The sequence below is a fragment of the Podarcis vaucheri genome, assembly GCF_965113315.1.
Source record: "Podarcis vaucheri genome assembly, chromosome: 14".
NCBI classification, from domain to species: Eukaryota; Metazoa; Chordata; class Lepidosauria; order Squamata; family Lacertidae; genus Podarcis; species Podarcis vaucheri.
Genome location: NC_138752.1, coordinates 49,422,986 through 49,438,725, shown reverse-complemented (window position 1 = coordinate 49,438,725; position 15,740 = coordinate 49,422,986). Strand labels below are relative to the sequence as shown.

At 46.6% G+C, this 15,740-nt stretch overlaps 1 protein-coding gene across 1 annotated transcript in view; it reads left to right on the top strand.

Annotated features, from left to right (window-relative positions):
- Nucleotides 1–15,740, top strand: part of RAI1 (retinoic acid induced 1) — a 222,766-nt gene that overhangs the window by 41,231 nt on the left and 165,795 nt on the right. The window lies entirely within an intron of this gene.

Sequence of the window (15,740 nt, the reverse complement as noted above, 5' to 3'; positions counted from 1 at the left end):
CGGTGGGGTGTTTGCAGGCTTTTTCAATGGTGTTTCAAATACACATGATTTCACTTAAACATATGTTGACCCCCGCACAAATGGGGAATTGTCTGTACGCCTTCAGTCTGCATGGAGGGATTCCAGAGCTTACAACATGGTCATCTCAAGAAGGGCTTGATCCCCACAGCAGGGCAGCCATGGAGTCCGAGGCATCTCTCCCAGCCAGCCTTCAGCCAGCCTGCCCAAGATGGATCTCAATCTTTATTCTCCCTTCTTTCCCACAAACCTAGCTCAAGGCATTCTTTTCCTGTCACCTCTCTCTCACACACCCCATCACCTTGGCAACTTCTGTCTGCCCAGGCCCAAGACTGCTCTTAGATAGGCCATCAACACCTTTTCTCATGTTAACGCCTCTATGTCAGGTGAGGTGCTGGCTTGGAAAGGAAGCTTAGTGTGAATTTTTCAACTGGCCTGCAATCTTTCCTTCAATTCTCCAAATAATCACAATTGTACAATTGAATAATTTCTAGGGCCTAGGGCGGTCCCCACCCACCCAAATCACAACAATAATTTTCCAGATTCTCTCCCCACTCCTCCAGGCTTCGTTCTGTGTCTTCATTGCAGCTGTTCAGATGTCGGTTGTTGGCGTTTAATCCATCAGCACTTAGAATCACAGAATCTAAGAGTTAGAAGAGACCCAAGCGTCGTCTAGTCCAACCCCCTTTAATGCAGGAATCTCAGCTAGAGCATCCATGACAGATGGATGGAGGTTATATAATATTATAATAATAATTTATTATTTATACCCCGCTCATCTGGCTGGGTTTCCCCAGCCACTCTGGGCGGCTTCCAACAGAATATTAAAATATAGTAATGCATCAAACATTAAAAGCTTCCATAAACAGGGCTGCCTTCAGATGTCTTCTAAAAGTCTGGTAGTTGTTTTTCTCTTTGACATCTAGTGGGAGGGCGTTCCACAGGGCGGGCGCCACTACCGAGAAGGCCCTCTGCCTGGTTCCCTGTAACTTGGCTTCTTGCAGCGAGGGAACCGCCAGAAGGCCCTCGGCGCTGGACCTCAGTGTCCGGGGAGAACGATGGTTTAAAAACTTCCAAAGAAGGAGAGTCCATCACCTCTCGTGGGAGACTGTTCCACTGCCGAACATCTCTCACTGTCAGAAAGTTTTTCCAAATGCTTAGTTGGGATCTCTTTTCTTGCAACTTGAAGCCATTGATCTGAGTCCTACCCTCCAGAGCAGGAGAAAACAAGCATGCTCCCTCCTCCATGTGACAGCCCTTAAGATATTTAAAGATGGCTACATATCTCCTCTGTCTCCTTTTTTCCAGGCTAAACATACCGAGCTCCTTCAAGCTCTTCTCATAAGGCTTAGTTTCCAGACCCCTGATCATCTTGGTTGCCCTCCTCTGCGCATGTTTCAGCTTGTCAACATCCTTCTTAAACTGTGGTGCCCAGAATTGGACGCAGTATTCCAAGTGTGGCCTGACTAAGGCAGAACAGAGTGGTAGTATTACTTCTCTTGATCTGGACGCTAAACTTCTGTTGATGCAGCCTAGAATAGCGTTAGCTTTTTCTGGCTGCTGCATCACACTGTTGACACATGTTAAGCTTGTGGTCCACCAAGACCCCTAGATCTTTTTCACATGTACTGCCATTAAGCCAGGTTTCCCCCATCCTATATTTGTGCATCTGGTTCTTCCTGCCTAAATGCAGAACCTTATATTTGTCCCTATTGACATTCATTTTGTTAGCTTGCACCCAGTTCTCCAGTCTGTTATGGTCATATTGAATCTCGATTCTGCCTTCTGCAGCATTAACTACCCCTCCCAGTTTGGTGTCACCTGCAAATTTGATGAGCATCCCCTCAATTCCTTCATCCAAGTCACTCGTACCTATGGGATCGTCTCTCCTGGTATGCCTCACGGAGGACCTTAAGGTGCATAAATAGCAACACCCTAGAGGTCCCGGGCCCTAAGGAAGTTAGATTAGCCTCAACCAGAGCCAGGGCCTTTTCAACACTGGCTCCGGTCTGGTGGAACGCTCTGTCTCATGAGACCAGGGCCCTGCAGGATCTGATTTCTTTCCGCAGGGCCTGTAAGACAGAGTTGTTCCACCTGGCCTTTGGCTTCGAATCAACTTAATCCCCTCCTCCTCTTTCTTTTTCCTTTCTCCTCCTGTGAAGAGGCTGAATCCTAATGTTTTAATGTTGTATTTTAATCTTGTTTTTTAAATTGTATTTTAATCAACTTGTTTTTATTATTGGTTGTTAGCTGCCCTGAGCCCAGTCTTGGCTGGGCAGGGTATAAATAAATTTATTATTATTATTATTATTATTATTATTATTATTATTATTATTATTATATGAACAACAATGGGCCCAGGACAGTACCCTGCGGCACCCCACTTGTCACTTTTTTCCAGGATGACGAGGAACCATTAATGAGTACTCTTTGTGTTTGGTCAGTCAACCAGCTACAAATCCACCTAACCATTACCTCATTCAACCCACATTTTACCAGCTTCCTTGCAATAATATCATGGGGGACTCTATCAAAAACCTTACTGAAATCAAGATACACTATGTCCACAGCATTTCCCTGATCCACCACGTCCGTAATTCCACCAGAAAAAGAAATCAGATTGGTCTGGCATGACTTCGTTTTAAGAAACCCATGCTGGGTCTTCGTAATCACAGCATCCTTTTCTAAATGCTCACAGACCAACTGTTGAATTATCTGTTCTAGGACCTTCCCTGGTATCAAATGTCAAGCTCACTCCAGTCGGTAGTTACCTGGGTCTTCCTTCCCCCCCCTTTTGAAGATGGGGACACCATTTGCCCGTCTCCAGTCTGTAGGGACCTCGCCTGTTCTCCAAGAATTCTCAACGATAATAGACAAAGGCTCTGAAAGTACATCCACAAGCTCCTTTGGTACCCTTGGATGCAACACACCAGGCCCTGGAGATTTGAATTCATTTAAAGTAGCTAGGTGTTCCCTTACTACCTCTTTTTCTATATTGGGCTGCAGCTCCCTCTTTACATTATTTATTCTGTTATCACCGGGCTGGGCATCACTTTCCTTTTGGGCAAAGTTACAGATAGGTAGCCGTGTTGGTCTGCCATAGTCAAAATAAAAAAAATTTCCTTCCAGTAGCACCTTAAAGACCAACTAAGTTAGTTCTTGGTATGAGCTTTCGTGTGCATGCACACTTCTTCAGATACACTGAGACAGAAGTTGCCAGATCCTTCTATATAATAGAAGGATCTGGCAACTATATATAGAAGGATCTGGCAACTTCTGTCTCAGTGTATCTGAAGAAGTGTGTGTGTGTGTGCGCGCGCGCACACACACACACATTATATATATATATTGCAGGTTTTGGTGTCTTCGGGTGTCTTCCCGTGTAAGAGTCGGGGTGTCTGTGCGACGTTTCGACGAGGTCTCACTCGTCATCTTCAGGCTGGTGCTTTCGGCTTCTTGTTACTGGAACAGAGCAGAGTCTGGTGTTTGAGTTCCTATAAATACTGTTGAGGGGTGTGGTGTATAGCCTCCAACATTCTGGGCAGAGAGGAAGTTCCTAGATTAGTGTGCCTTTTCTTCTTTTGTTCCTTAATTACTTGAGGGATATCTTGGGTGATTTCATGAGTGATATTCTGAATATCACTGGGTGGGTCATTAAGTGTAGATTAGTTGCTAAAGCTTTCGTGTCTTGACCTCTTGAGCTTATGAAGAGTTTTTCTGAGAAGATGGCTGTGCTGCATTTAGTTGTGCTCTGGCTTGGCTTCGTGTATAGGGGCGAGCTATGGTTTTGTGCCTTGTGCCAGCCAGATCTGTGTAGGGATTGCAGGGGGGTGCAGCATCCGGAGGTGCCACTATAGTTTGGCTACTGGATGGAATCTGTAATATGTCTGTGGAGAGGGTCTGGGTTTGGGTCTGGTGTGGTTGATTGGTGACGGCGTTCTGTGTGCCTCTGGTTCTGGTGTCGGTTTTTGTGGGGAGGGCTAATTTCCAGATGTCTGGCAGGCGGGACGTGTCGTCACGCTTGTTCATGTTGTGAGGGTGTTTCTCTATCTCGATGGCTTCCATGATTATTCTCTTGTGGTGATGTTCCATGTTAAAGAGCAATTTGGAATCTGCAAAATTAATTTCGTGTCCTGTTTCTTTCATGTGTTGGAAAAGAGAGGAAGTTTTTTCTTCTTTTTTGACGGCATTCTTGTGTTCTGCGATACGTGCATTTATTCGTCTGTTTGTTTGTCCAATGTACGTGGCTGGGCAGACTTTGCAGGGTATTTCATAGACCCCTTGGTTTTCCAGCTGGATTTTGTCTTTTGGGTTTCTGAGGATATTGGCTATTTTTTGGTTGGTGCAGAAGGCTGTTTTGATATTGTGTTTATGGAGGATTTTGCTGATTTTGTCTGTAGTGCCCTTGATATAAGGAAGGAGGGCCATGCCATTGTTTTCTTCTGTGTCTTGGTTTTTTGGGGGTGTTTCTTTTTGGATTAGCTTCGTAACCCTGTTTTTCTGGTATCCATTGGCGATTAACACATTTGAGAGATTCTGTAACTCAGTTGTCAAGTGGTCTTTGTCAGCCAGGCGTTTGGTTCTGGAGATGAGAGTCTTGGCTACGGAGTTTATTTGTGCAGGGTGGTGGTGTGATTGTGCATGTAAGTAGCGGTTGGTGTGTGTTTTTTTCCGGTAGATAGTGTGTCCTAGGGAGCCATCAGGTTTTTTGTAGATTAGGACGTCAAGAAAGGGGAGTTGGTTGTTGTCTTCTATTTCCATAGTGAATTGTATTTTGGGGTGTAGGCTGTTGAGATGTGTGAGGAAGCTATCTAGTTTTTCTTTCCCGTGTGGCCAAATTACAAAGGTGTCGTCAACATATCTGAGCCAAAGTTTGGGTTTGTGTTCTGACTTGTCTAAAGCATTGGTTTCAAAGTGTTCCATGTACAAATTTGCGATGACCGGTGAGAGGGGTGATCCCATAGGTGCTCCTTCTATCTGTTTGTATCTTTGTCCATTGTGGATGAAGTACGTGTTGGTTAGGCAGTGGTTGGTCAGGTCCAGGATGTATTTGGGGGGGGGTTGTATTTGTTTTGAATGGCTGTCAAGGCTTCATTAATGGGCACTTGAGTGAAGAGAGATACAACATCGAAGCTCACAAGTAGGTCATCGGGATGTAGATATTGTTTCTTTATTGTTTCTATGAACTGGAAGGAGTTAGTAACGTGTGAAGCGATGGATTCTGCATAGGGCTGAAGTTGCTTAGCGAGAAATTTAGCGAGATTTTGTAGAGGTGAGCCTATGGAGCTGACTATTGGTCTGAGTGGTGTTCCTTCTTTGTGTATCTTGGGGAGACCGTAGAGTTTGGGGCATCTGGATGATTTTTCTCTGGGGATGATTCTTAGCTGGATTTCTTCACTGATAGGAGAGGCTTTTATTTTGGATTTGGTGGTTTTTTCCAGATAGGTGGTGGGATCTGTTTTTATAGGTTGGTAGGTAGGGTCTTGGTGTAGATTTGATAGTTTTGCTTGGTAGTCCGATGTGTTCATAGCCTGAAGATGACGAGTGAGACCTCGTCGAAACGTCGCACAGACACCCCGACTCTTACACGGGAAGACACCCGAAGACACCAAAACCTGCATTCCTGTACCCGTGAAAATCTACGAAAGCAAATATATATATTTTATATATATATATATATATATATATATATATATATATATATATATGCTTTCGTAGATTTTCACGGGTACAGGAATGCAGGTTTTGGTGTCTTCGGGTGTCTTCCCGTGTAAGAGTCGGGGTGTCTGGGCGACGTTTCGACGAGGTCTCACTCGTCATCTTCAGGCTGGAGCTTTCGGCTTCTTGTTACTGGAATCTCTGTTCCAGTAACAAGAAGCCGAAAGCTCCAGCCTGAAGATGACGAGTGAGACCTCGTCGAAACGTCGCCCAGACACCCCGACTCTTACACGGGAAGACACCCGAAGACACCAAAACCTGCATATATATATATATATATATATATATATATATATATATATATATATATATATTATATATATATATATATATATATATATATATATATATATATATATATATATGGATCCTTCTATATATAGAAGGATCTGGCAACTTCTGTCTCAGTGTATCAGAAGAAGTGTGCATGCACACGAAAGCTCATACCAAGAACTAACTTAGTTGGTCTTTAAGGTGCTACTGGAAGGAATTTTTTTCTTTTGGGCAAAGACAGAGGCAAAGTAGGTCTTGAATAGATCCACCTTCTCTCTGTCACCCAATTGCATTTCTCCGTGTTCCCCACGCAGAGGACCTACCACTTGCTTGCTCTTCCTCTTACTTCGAACATAGCCAAAGAAACCTTTTATTATTATTTTTAACCTCTCTTGCAAGCCTGAGCTCATTCTGAGCTTTAGCGCTCCTGACCTTCTCCCTGCAACTGTTGGCTACTTGTGTACATTCCTCCTTTTTGATTTCCCCTTTCTTCCATTTCTTATACATGCCCTTTTTAAGCCTCAGCTCATCTGCAAGCTCCTTATGCAGCCACACTGGTTTCCTTTTCTGCCTCCCACTTTTCTTTTATTGTTGGTAATGTCTGCATTCGGGCCTTCAATATTTCTCCTCTTAGAAACTCCCATCCTTCTTGGACTCCCTTGTCGTTGAGTATTTCTGATCATGGGATCACACCCAATAGCTCCAGAGTGATTCCTCACTGGGTGAGATCCCAACGAATCAGAATGAAATCGAGCACTGGCGTAAAAGGCATGTAGAAATGGACCTTCTCGTTGCTTGATGCAGGATATGAGAGGGGATGGGGTGGGGCAAGGAATAGGGCCATATGGCTGCCTCTTCCTTGAAGCTCTCTGTACAGATGCCCTGGGAAGTGGCATATGGAGTCTCACCCAACTGCTAGACACTCAGACAACGCCATGACAGTTCCTTCCAGCTCGTTTCATTTAGCCTGTCACCGACGCCACATTTCCTGGCCTTGGTAGAGGTGCATGTAGAACAGAGGGTCTGTTCTCTCTTGCCCCTGCCCCCCCCCCCCCGCTCTTTAATAAAAAGATTCGGCTTATAGAAGTATACCGATAGTTCCAGAAACCAAACTTGGAAGAGCAGGAGTCTTCTGCACTTTCCACACCATTGACAGCTGGATGCTGCAACAGTCTGAATCCAGGGTTTCCGTTAGGGGGTCAGAGTTAGAAACTCAGATGGGTAAGCTAATCTCCAAATGGCACTTTCAACCTTGGTTATGGTCACAATGGAAGGTCTCCTCACCATTTTTTTTTTTGCACTGGAATTTAATGATGATGATGATGATGATGATGATGATGATGATACAGTGGTACCCTCGGGTTAAGAATTTAATTCGTTCTGGAGGTCCGTTCTTAACCTGAAACTGTTCTTAACCTGAGATGCCACTTTAGCTGATGGGGCCTAGCGCTGCCGCCACACAATTTCTGTTCTCATCCTGAAGCAAAGTTCTTAACCCGAGGTAATATTTCTGGGTTAGCGGAGTCTGTAACCTGAAGCGTCTGTAACCCGAGGTACCACTGTAGTAATAATAATAATAATAATAATAATAATAATAATAATAATAATAATTTCACTTCTGTACTGCTTTACATTGTAAAGGAAAAAGATCTAAGAGCAGTTTACAACACACTGAAACATCAAATAAAACAATCCAGAATAAAACAGATTCAAACATCAAGGAAAATATTTCAGATCCTTCTCTAAGTGCCATTTTGCTTTCCCCATATTTATTTACCTACTTAATTTATTTAGCTGCCCCAAAGCAGAATAATGCTAGGAAGCCAGGGTGGTGTAGCGGTTAGTGTGTTGGACTAGGAACTGGAAGATGAGGGTTCGAATCCTCACTCCACCCTGAAGTTCACTGGGTGACCTTGGGCCAGTCACAGCCTCTTAACCTCCCTCACAGGGTCGTTGTGGGGGTTAACTGAGGAGGGGAGGGTGAACCATTTAGTCCCTGGAGAAAAAGGTGGGCTAGAAATGCAGCAAATAAGCTCTCAACTGCTAAAGAAAGCTGGAGAGGCCAGCCAAACAGAGATATCAGTCGCCAAGCCAGCAGCCAAAGATCTCCACATGGGCAGAATTGGACTCGCGTCGGTCGTAAATGGTGCCTGGCAGAGGATTTTTGCCAGCTGTACACGGGTTGGATGCCCATCTGTCATGGGTGCTTTAGTTTAGATTCCTGCACTTCAGAGGGTCAGACTAGATGATGCTTGAGGGTTCCTTCCAACTCTACAGATCTATGATTTGAGGACTGAACCTGGGGCCATCTGCATGCAGCTGCTCCACTGCTGAGCTCAGGAGTGCCAGCTTGGCCCTGCAGCCGCGGGTGCCCGGGTCCTGGGTGCCATGCAGTGTTCATGGCCTTGGCACTGAAATTTGTGGGTGCCCTTCGTGAGGAATTTTGTGGGTGCTGGGGCACCCCGGGCTCCAGGGAGCTGGCACCTGCAGCTGAGCTTATGGCGCTTCCGTCAAGACCTCGGACGGCACCTTCCTCGCAAGACTGTGTGCCACCCCCATGTCCCACCCAGTCTCCACTCTGCAAATGGAGTCAGTTTCTCTTCCCTTGGGGGTGTCCAGGCAGGCAGACCTGCTTGAGTGCCACTAATAAATGCTCCTGGAAATTTAAACACGCGCGAGTCCCACGTGACGTTTAGGCTGCCTGAACGGCAGCGGTTGTGCATCAAAGACTCTTCTGAAGAGAGAGGCAGGGACAGGGAGAGAAGGAACATTGGCTGTATTATTATTTTTCCTTCTTTGTTACCAAGCAACAAAGGGCTGTGGGGAGAAGCACGGCCTCTACGTGGGGTCAGCGCTTCCAACCAAGGGGGCGTGTATGGAGAGAGGCAGCCTTCTTCCTGCGTAAATGTCTTTGTCGCCCAGTCTCTGTGGAAATACGGCAGGGGAGAGTTGTCATTCCCCTCTCCTCCTTTGGAAAGATGAAGAGGGTTGTTGTTATTCTTGTTAGTACAATTACCGTATTTTTCCGTGTATACGACTCCCCCGTGTATAAGCTGCCCCCTATTTCGGGGGACTCAAAATTAAGAAAATGCACTGTGTACCATCCGTGTATAAGGCGACCCCTTATTTTAAGCTTCAAAAATTTAGGAAAAAATATAGTCTGATACATGGGAAAATGCTGTAATTTATTAATCACCTTCTAAACCACTGCCTTAAGGCAATTCACATGTAAGGTGATTAAAAACAGTTAAAACCGCAAAAAAAACCCTACCCCAAATATATTTAAAACAAGAATAAAACCCTGACACTTGCGTTAAAGACCCCCAGCAGATAGAGCCTGTCGAAACAAAAAGGTCTTCAACTTTTTCCGGAAAGTACAGACGGAGCTGCTGACATATCTCAACAGGAATGCTATTCCACAAGGCAGGTGCAACGGCACTAAAAGCCCTGCTCTGAGCTGCTGCAGGGCAGCTTCTGCTGGAGAGATTGTGCTGCAGACTGCAGCGATCAACTTGGGGTCTCTCAAATAACCTGGTCCCGAGTTGTATAAGGATTACATGTTAGTAGGAAGACCCTGAACTTGGCTTGGTAGCCCGTGCGAATTTGGGTGCCCCTTTAGCAAAACTTTCACACCTGCCTTCCTAGTTGCACCGTGGAGGACCCACAGATAAGTTTTCCAATGCAGTTTTATCTTGGAGGAGAGAGACCTCGGTGGCTATGCTGTGCCTCCACCGCTGGAGACTTTAATTCTTCTGAATGCCAGTTACCAGAGAGGAGAGTTCTGTTGTGCCCGGGAATCTGGTTGGGCACTATGACAAGAGAATGCTGGACTAAGGCTGCCACCAGCCTGACGCAAGGCATTCCTTATGTCCTTATCCACCAAAAAGGACCAGTATTTGCTGCTGTTGCCGCTTGCATTCTGCAAACAATGCGTACCTGAGTACGTCTTCCCTCGCCACCATTTGTGTTGTGTTTCCTTCTGCGTTGAGATGCGTGGGGCAGAGGAACACAACAACGTAACTCGAGCAATTTACAAAACGACGTACATTTTGCGAGTTGCGCAGTTTTGCCACAGCAGACAGCGAACAACTCAAGCTTTTTTGGAGGAAGGCGAACCACAGGAGTGCGGAAACAGTGCGGCATGGGCGCAAAGGAAAACAGTGCTTTTTCCTGGGCACCGCTGAAGGTTCGGTCTCTGCCGCGGCTCGATTTCTGAAAAACCAACCAAACCCAGAGATGCTTAGTCACGTTTGTGGGAGGCGATGTCCGCGGCTGAGCCTCGGCAGGGGAAAAGAGCTTTCAACCCCTTGTGCAAATTGAGCGTGACGGGCGAGATCCAGCGCTGTGCACAAAGGCTTGTCCCCCTGCAAGGTCGCTGCTAATACAGGAAGGTTTTTTGGGGAGAGAAAAACCCGGAAGATGCAGTACAGTCCCAGAGGTACATCTGCTGGGAGGCTAGGGGTTGGTGGGTTCCCCTTTTTTTTTGTTAAAAAAAATATTGGCTGGCTCCTTGATGAGGTTGGAAAGGAGGAAGGATCTATGCTTGGACGCCTGGGGCCATTTAGCTTCAGTACATCACGCTAAAGAGAAGGTGGTTTGTGCCAGCAGATTGCTCTGCCGCTGGAGTTTTATTGCTGTCATTGCTGGCGTGTATCCTCCAGCACCTCTCCAATCGCTTCTCTCTCTCCCCTTCTCCCTCCCTCCTTAAAAACTCCCCAATAGGCCTTCCTTCTTCCTTTGATGGATCCGGTCCTGTCTGCCGTGTGCTTGAATTTGCAGCGCCTTCCTAATTGCTCAGCGCACCGTGCATGGAATAAAATCGGCAGATCCCTCGCATCTTCCCCTCTGCTGCAGGGAGCGGGGACACAGACTAAGACCGGAATGACTTTTAAAAACCAGGGTGCAATTGGGGCTGGATCTGTCGTCCCTCGTTGCTCCTTTTTTTTTCTATCGGTGCTCATTCTTTCCCCCCATATGTGTTTTTTTTCATACATACACCCACAGTTGTCTGTTAACAGTCTTTTAAAATGAGATTTCAGGGTGTCGTTTTGCTTAGATGTTCCTCACTGGGTGCAGACGCCTCAGGTTTCCCTCCCTTGATACTGCATTTCTCTTGCAAAAAAAAAGTGATTTTTTTTTGTGAAGGGCAACTGTAGTTTTCCCCCCTTCCATTTCTTGCCATATCTGTGGACTTTAGAATGCTTTGCAGTGTGTGTGTGTGTTTTTAAAAAATATATTATAAAAGCAATGTGTTAACCTCCTAAAACACCCCGCCCCCGGCCAAAAACAAACAAAACCCCAACAGGAAAACAAGGAAGACCACATTTAAAACAGTACACAAATCTGGCAGCTTAGGCCGCAATCCTGAATATCTACATTTTCTTGGGAGACTGAACTAGGCTTTATTGTGAGTAGACACATACTGGTTGGCATTGTTAAAGGCCGAGATGAAAAAAGACACATTTGGCTGGTGACCAAGTGGCGTCGTTCTCAGTGCCAGGTGAGTTTCTCCAGAATAGGCGATGGGGAAACCTTTAATAGTCCGAGGGGTGCCTTGCCTTGCGGGTAATGTTCAGAGGGTAGTGCCACAAGGCAGGAGGAGGCGGATGGGGCCAGAGGCAAAAAACAGGCATGGGAAGAGACATCAGTGCCATCGGCTACGGTCCAGCCATGCAAAAAAACAAAAAAAAAACCCAGGTACAGTGGTGCCTCGCAAGACGAAAAAAATCCGTTCTGTGATTCTCTTCGTCTAGCGGTTTTTTCGTCTTGCGAAGCAAGCCCATTGACGGATTAGTGCTATTAGCGGCTTTTAGTGGCTTTTAGCGGATTATTGGCTTATTGGATCAGCTGATAAGCGTCTTAGCGGCTTAGAAAAAGGGGGGAAAGGGGGAAAAAAACTGCAGGAACTCGCAAGACATTTTTGTCTTGCAAAGCAAGCCCATAGGAGATTCGTTTTGCGAAGCACCTCCAAAACGGAAAACTCTTTCATCTAGCGAGTTTTCCGTCTTGCGAGGCATTCGTCTTGCGGGGCACCACTGTACAGTGGTACCTCGGGTTAAGTACTTAATTCATTCTGGAGGTCCGAACTTAACCTGGAACTGTTCTTAACCTGAAGCACCACTTTAGCTAAGGGGGCCTCCTGCTGCTGCCGTGCCGCCGAAGCACGATTTCTGTTCTCATCCTGAAGCAAAGTTCTTAACCCGAGTTACTATTTCTGGGTTAGCGGAGTCTGTAACCTGAGGTGTATGTAACCCGAGGTACCGCTGTACTTTTATACATCCAAACTCACATCTTTCCATCCAGGCAAGGAAGAGGCACCATCATATCTCAGCTAGGCAACGGGAGAGCAAGAAAAGGCCTGTGAAGGACACCCCATGGCTCATAGAATTTTAGAGTTGGAAGGGACACTCAGGGTCATCTAGTCCAGCCCCTTGCAATTAATAATAATAATAATAATAATAATAATAATAAATTGTATTTATACCCTGCCCTCCCCGGCCAGAGCTGGGCTCAGAGTGGCTAACACCAGTAAAATTATAGTAAAAACATAATGGGGGGGGGGCAATTTAAAATACAGGTTAAAATGCAATTTAAAATGCAGCCTCATTTTAAAAGTAGCCCATAGATCAAGACCATAAGGGGAGGGAAACATAAGGGTCAGACTGAGTCCAAACCAAAGGCCAGGCAGAACATCTCTGTTTTGCAGGCCCTGCAGAAAGATGTCAAGTCCCGCAGGGCCCTAGTCTCTTGGGACAGAGCGTTCCACCAAGTTGGGGCCAGTACTGAAAAGGCCCTGGCCCTAGTTGAGACCAATCTAACCACCTTGCGACTTGGGACCTCCAAGGTGTTGTCATTTGTGGACCTTAAGGTCCTCCACGGGGCATACCAGGAGAGGCGGTCCCATAGGTACATGGGTCCTAGGCTGCATAGTGTTGCAGTATTTTTTATTTTTGCCCAACGCGGTGCTTGAACCTACGACCCAGAGATTAAGAGTCTCCTGGTCTCCTGAATGAGGTATCCCAGGTCCTGAGGCCCAGATGGGCCTGGAAGGGGAGTAGGTAGCTCTGGGGCATTAATCTTTGTGGAAGGATGGACCTACTGAAGCAGGTTTAGGTAAGGGTGGGTGTACCTTTCGACGTGGCGGTGATCTCTCTCCCTCACTTTTAAAGCAGTCCGGCTATCCCTCCCTTTGAAAAGATGAGCTAGATCACACCATGGGAATATAGCAAAATGTCATGATGTTATGTTGTTCCCTGGGGCATTCTGGGCCGGCAAAGATGGCTGCTCCCATGCGCCCCATTGATGAGCATGGGCTTTCAGTCCATGAGCAGGAACATTAAGGCCCTGAGCATTAAGACACCGTTTGTCATTTCACACTCTTCAGCTTGGGGGTGCAGGTTCTGACCTGAAATATACTCAGAGTCGCAAAGTGATTTCATGCTCTTTATTCAGCTCATAGTGGTGAGGAGGAATGAATGAAAGTCCCCTCAAAGTATCTGCTTTATATACATTATTTACACAATGGGCTGCACATGATTGGTTAATTCTGGAATTCTACTGTAAGCCAATCAGGTTGTGGATTCACTTATATCTGGAGCATGATTGGGTGGTTCCTGCCAACCAATCATACTGCTGCATTGTTCTTGGACCAATCAGACTGCTGCATTCTGAATCCTATTGTTCTAGGACCAATCAGACTGCTGCAATTTGGATCCTATTGTTCTAGGACCAATCAGACTGCTGCAGTTTGGATCCTATTCAACTCAGTGCATAACATGACCCATCGCTAAAATGGTGCAGGGCAGCGTTCCCCAACTTGGTGCCCCCCAATGTCTGGAGCTCCAACTCCCATGTGACACCGAAGGCCTGATTCTGACATGGTGCGCCAGGATTGGTATCTGCAAGGTGCCCTCCTCTCCTGCAGAGCAGACAGCGGTTGGTGTGGAAGCATCTGCAGCCAAATCACAAGTTTCAGAACCAGTATAGAGGGGGCTCTTTGACGTCTAGGATTGCCACACTGTCTTCCCAAAAGCTTTTCTGCTTTTTCTCAAGGATATAAAGTTGTTGAGCTTTTTGAGGAACCTCTCCCCATAAAATCTAAGTTTTAGCCTTTATTCAAATTTTTAAATGTTAAATATTAACTACTCCCCCCCCCCATGCCATATGTCTGCGTTTCCCCGGACATTTTGCCAATTTCCAGAAAATCCGCCTGGGCACCATTTTCCGGCCGAAAACCTGGACGTATGGCAGCCCTAATGATGTCATATCTCAGACCCTCCAAATATCCCTATTTTCCAGGGACAGTCCCAGATTTACAGAAGCCGTCCCGGTTTCTGATTTGATCCCAGAATGTCCTTAGGACATCCCTATTTTTATCAGAGATATGTTGGAGGTTATGGAGTTACGCGGCCCTCAAGCCAAGGAGATAAGTAACTATACAACCTTTAGAAGACATCTGAAGGCAGCCCTGTATAGGGAAGTTTTTTAAATGTTTTATTATGTTTTTATATATGCTGGAAGCTGCCCAGAGTGGCTGGGGAAACCCAGTCAGATGGGCAGGGTATGAATAATAAGATTTATTATTATTAATCCTGTCACTGCACACTCTTCTTCTTACCTGCAATAGGGTAGGGTGCTGGTAAGCTCTCGTCCAAAACGGCTGCTGTTCTCTCTCTAGAAAAAATGGGGTGTCCCGTTTTTCCCAGGACACTTGCAGGCTATGGGGGGACACGCCACCCCCTTTGAGAACCACTGGGCTAGTCAGCGAATGCAATACTGTGCCAGATGGGCTAATAGGCTAACTCAGTATCCCTATGCTCCTGCGGGTTTGCGGGGGGTAGGCCAAAGGAAAAAAAAAACTATTAAAAGTCAGTTTGCAGGTAGGAGGAATGGGTTTAAAGGCATGTCCCAAATCTTTGAAAAACACAAGGGCTGCAGCTGCAGCCGAGGTCCTAATGCTCTGGCTTTGGCAAGTAGCCAGAGAGGTGTCCAAGCCAGACCGAGGCTAATGCCCATCGCATCTCTGCCGATGCCCAAGCCGGAACAGATGGCAGAGAGAAGAGCAACAGGCCTGTTGTCATGGCAAAAGTGCTCAGATAGGGGAGAGAGGTCGAGGGGAGGAGGAGGGTGGCTTAGTGGCTGGCCGTGACTCGGAAGCCGGAGAGAGCTTTCTGCGTCTCCCTCCCACCCCTGTTTCCTGGGGCCTATGAATACATGGCCGCCAACGTCCCCGGTACAAGCAATCCTGTGCCTGTCTCTGCCTCCCTTGGGGCTGATGGGGATCAGCGGATGGCTCCGAAGGCTGTGAGGTGGGGCTGCAGAACAGGGCACAGATGCAATTCCTTTTGCGGAGCGATTTGCTTGCGGCAAGCCATTTCGCACCTGGCTCTTGCCGCTTAAGCCGGCAGAGGAGGCGCCTGGGGGCAGAGAGTTGTTGCCAGAATCCATCCGAGGGAGGGCCGCTCTATTTGCACACGTTAATTCTCTCAAACGCAAGCCCGTTCGGAATGGCCTAGTACCGATGAGGGTGGGAAGACTATTGTTTTACCAAGTAGTAAAGTGTCGTGGTCGTGGTGTTACAGCACCATCATGGGTAAACTGATCTTCTGCGTTCTGCCCCGCGATGAAACAGACATCGTAGGATATCCTGGGTCACATCTCCAATAATACAAAGTGCTGGTTATGACCCATAAAGCTCTCTATGCCATGCCCCGAAATATCATTACAGTGGT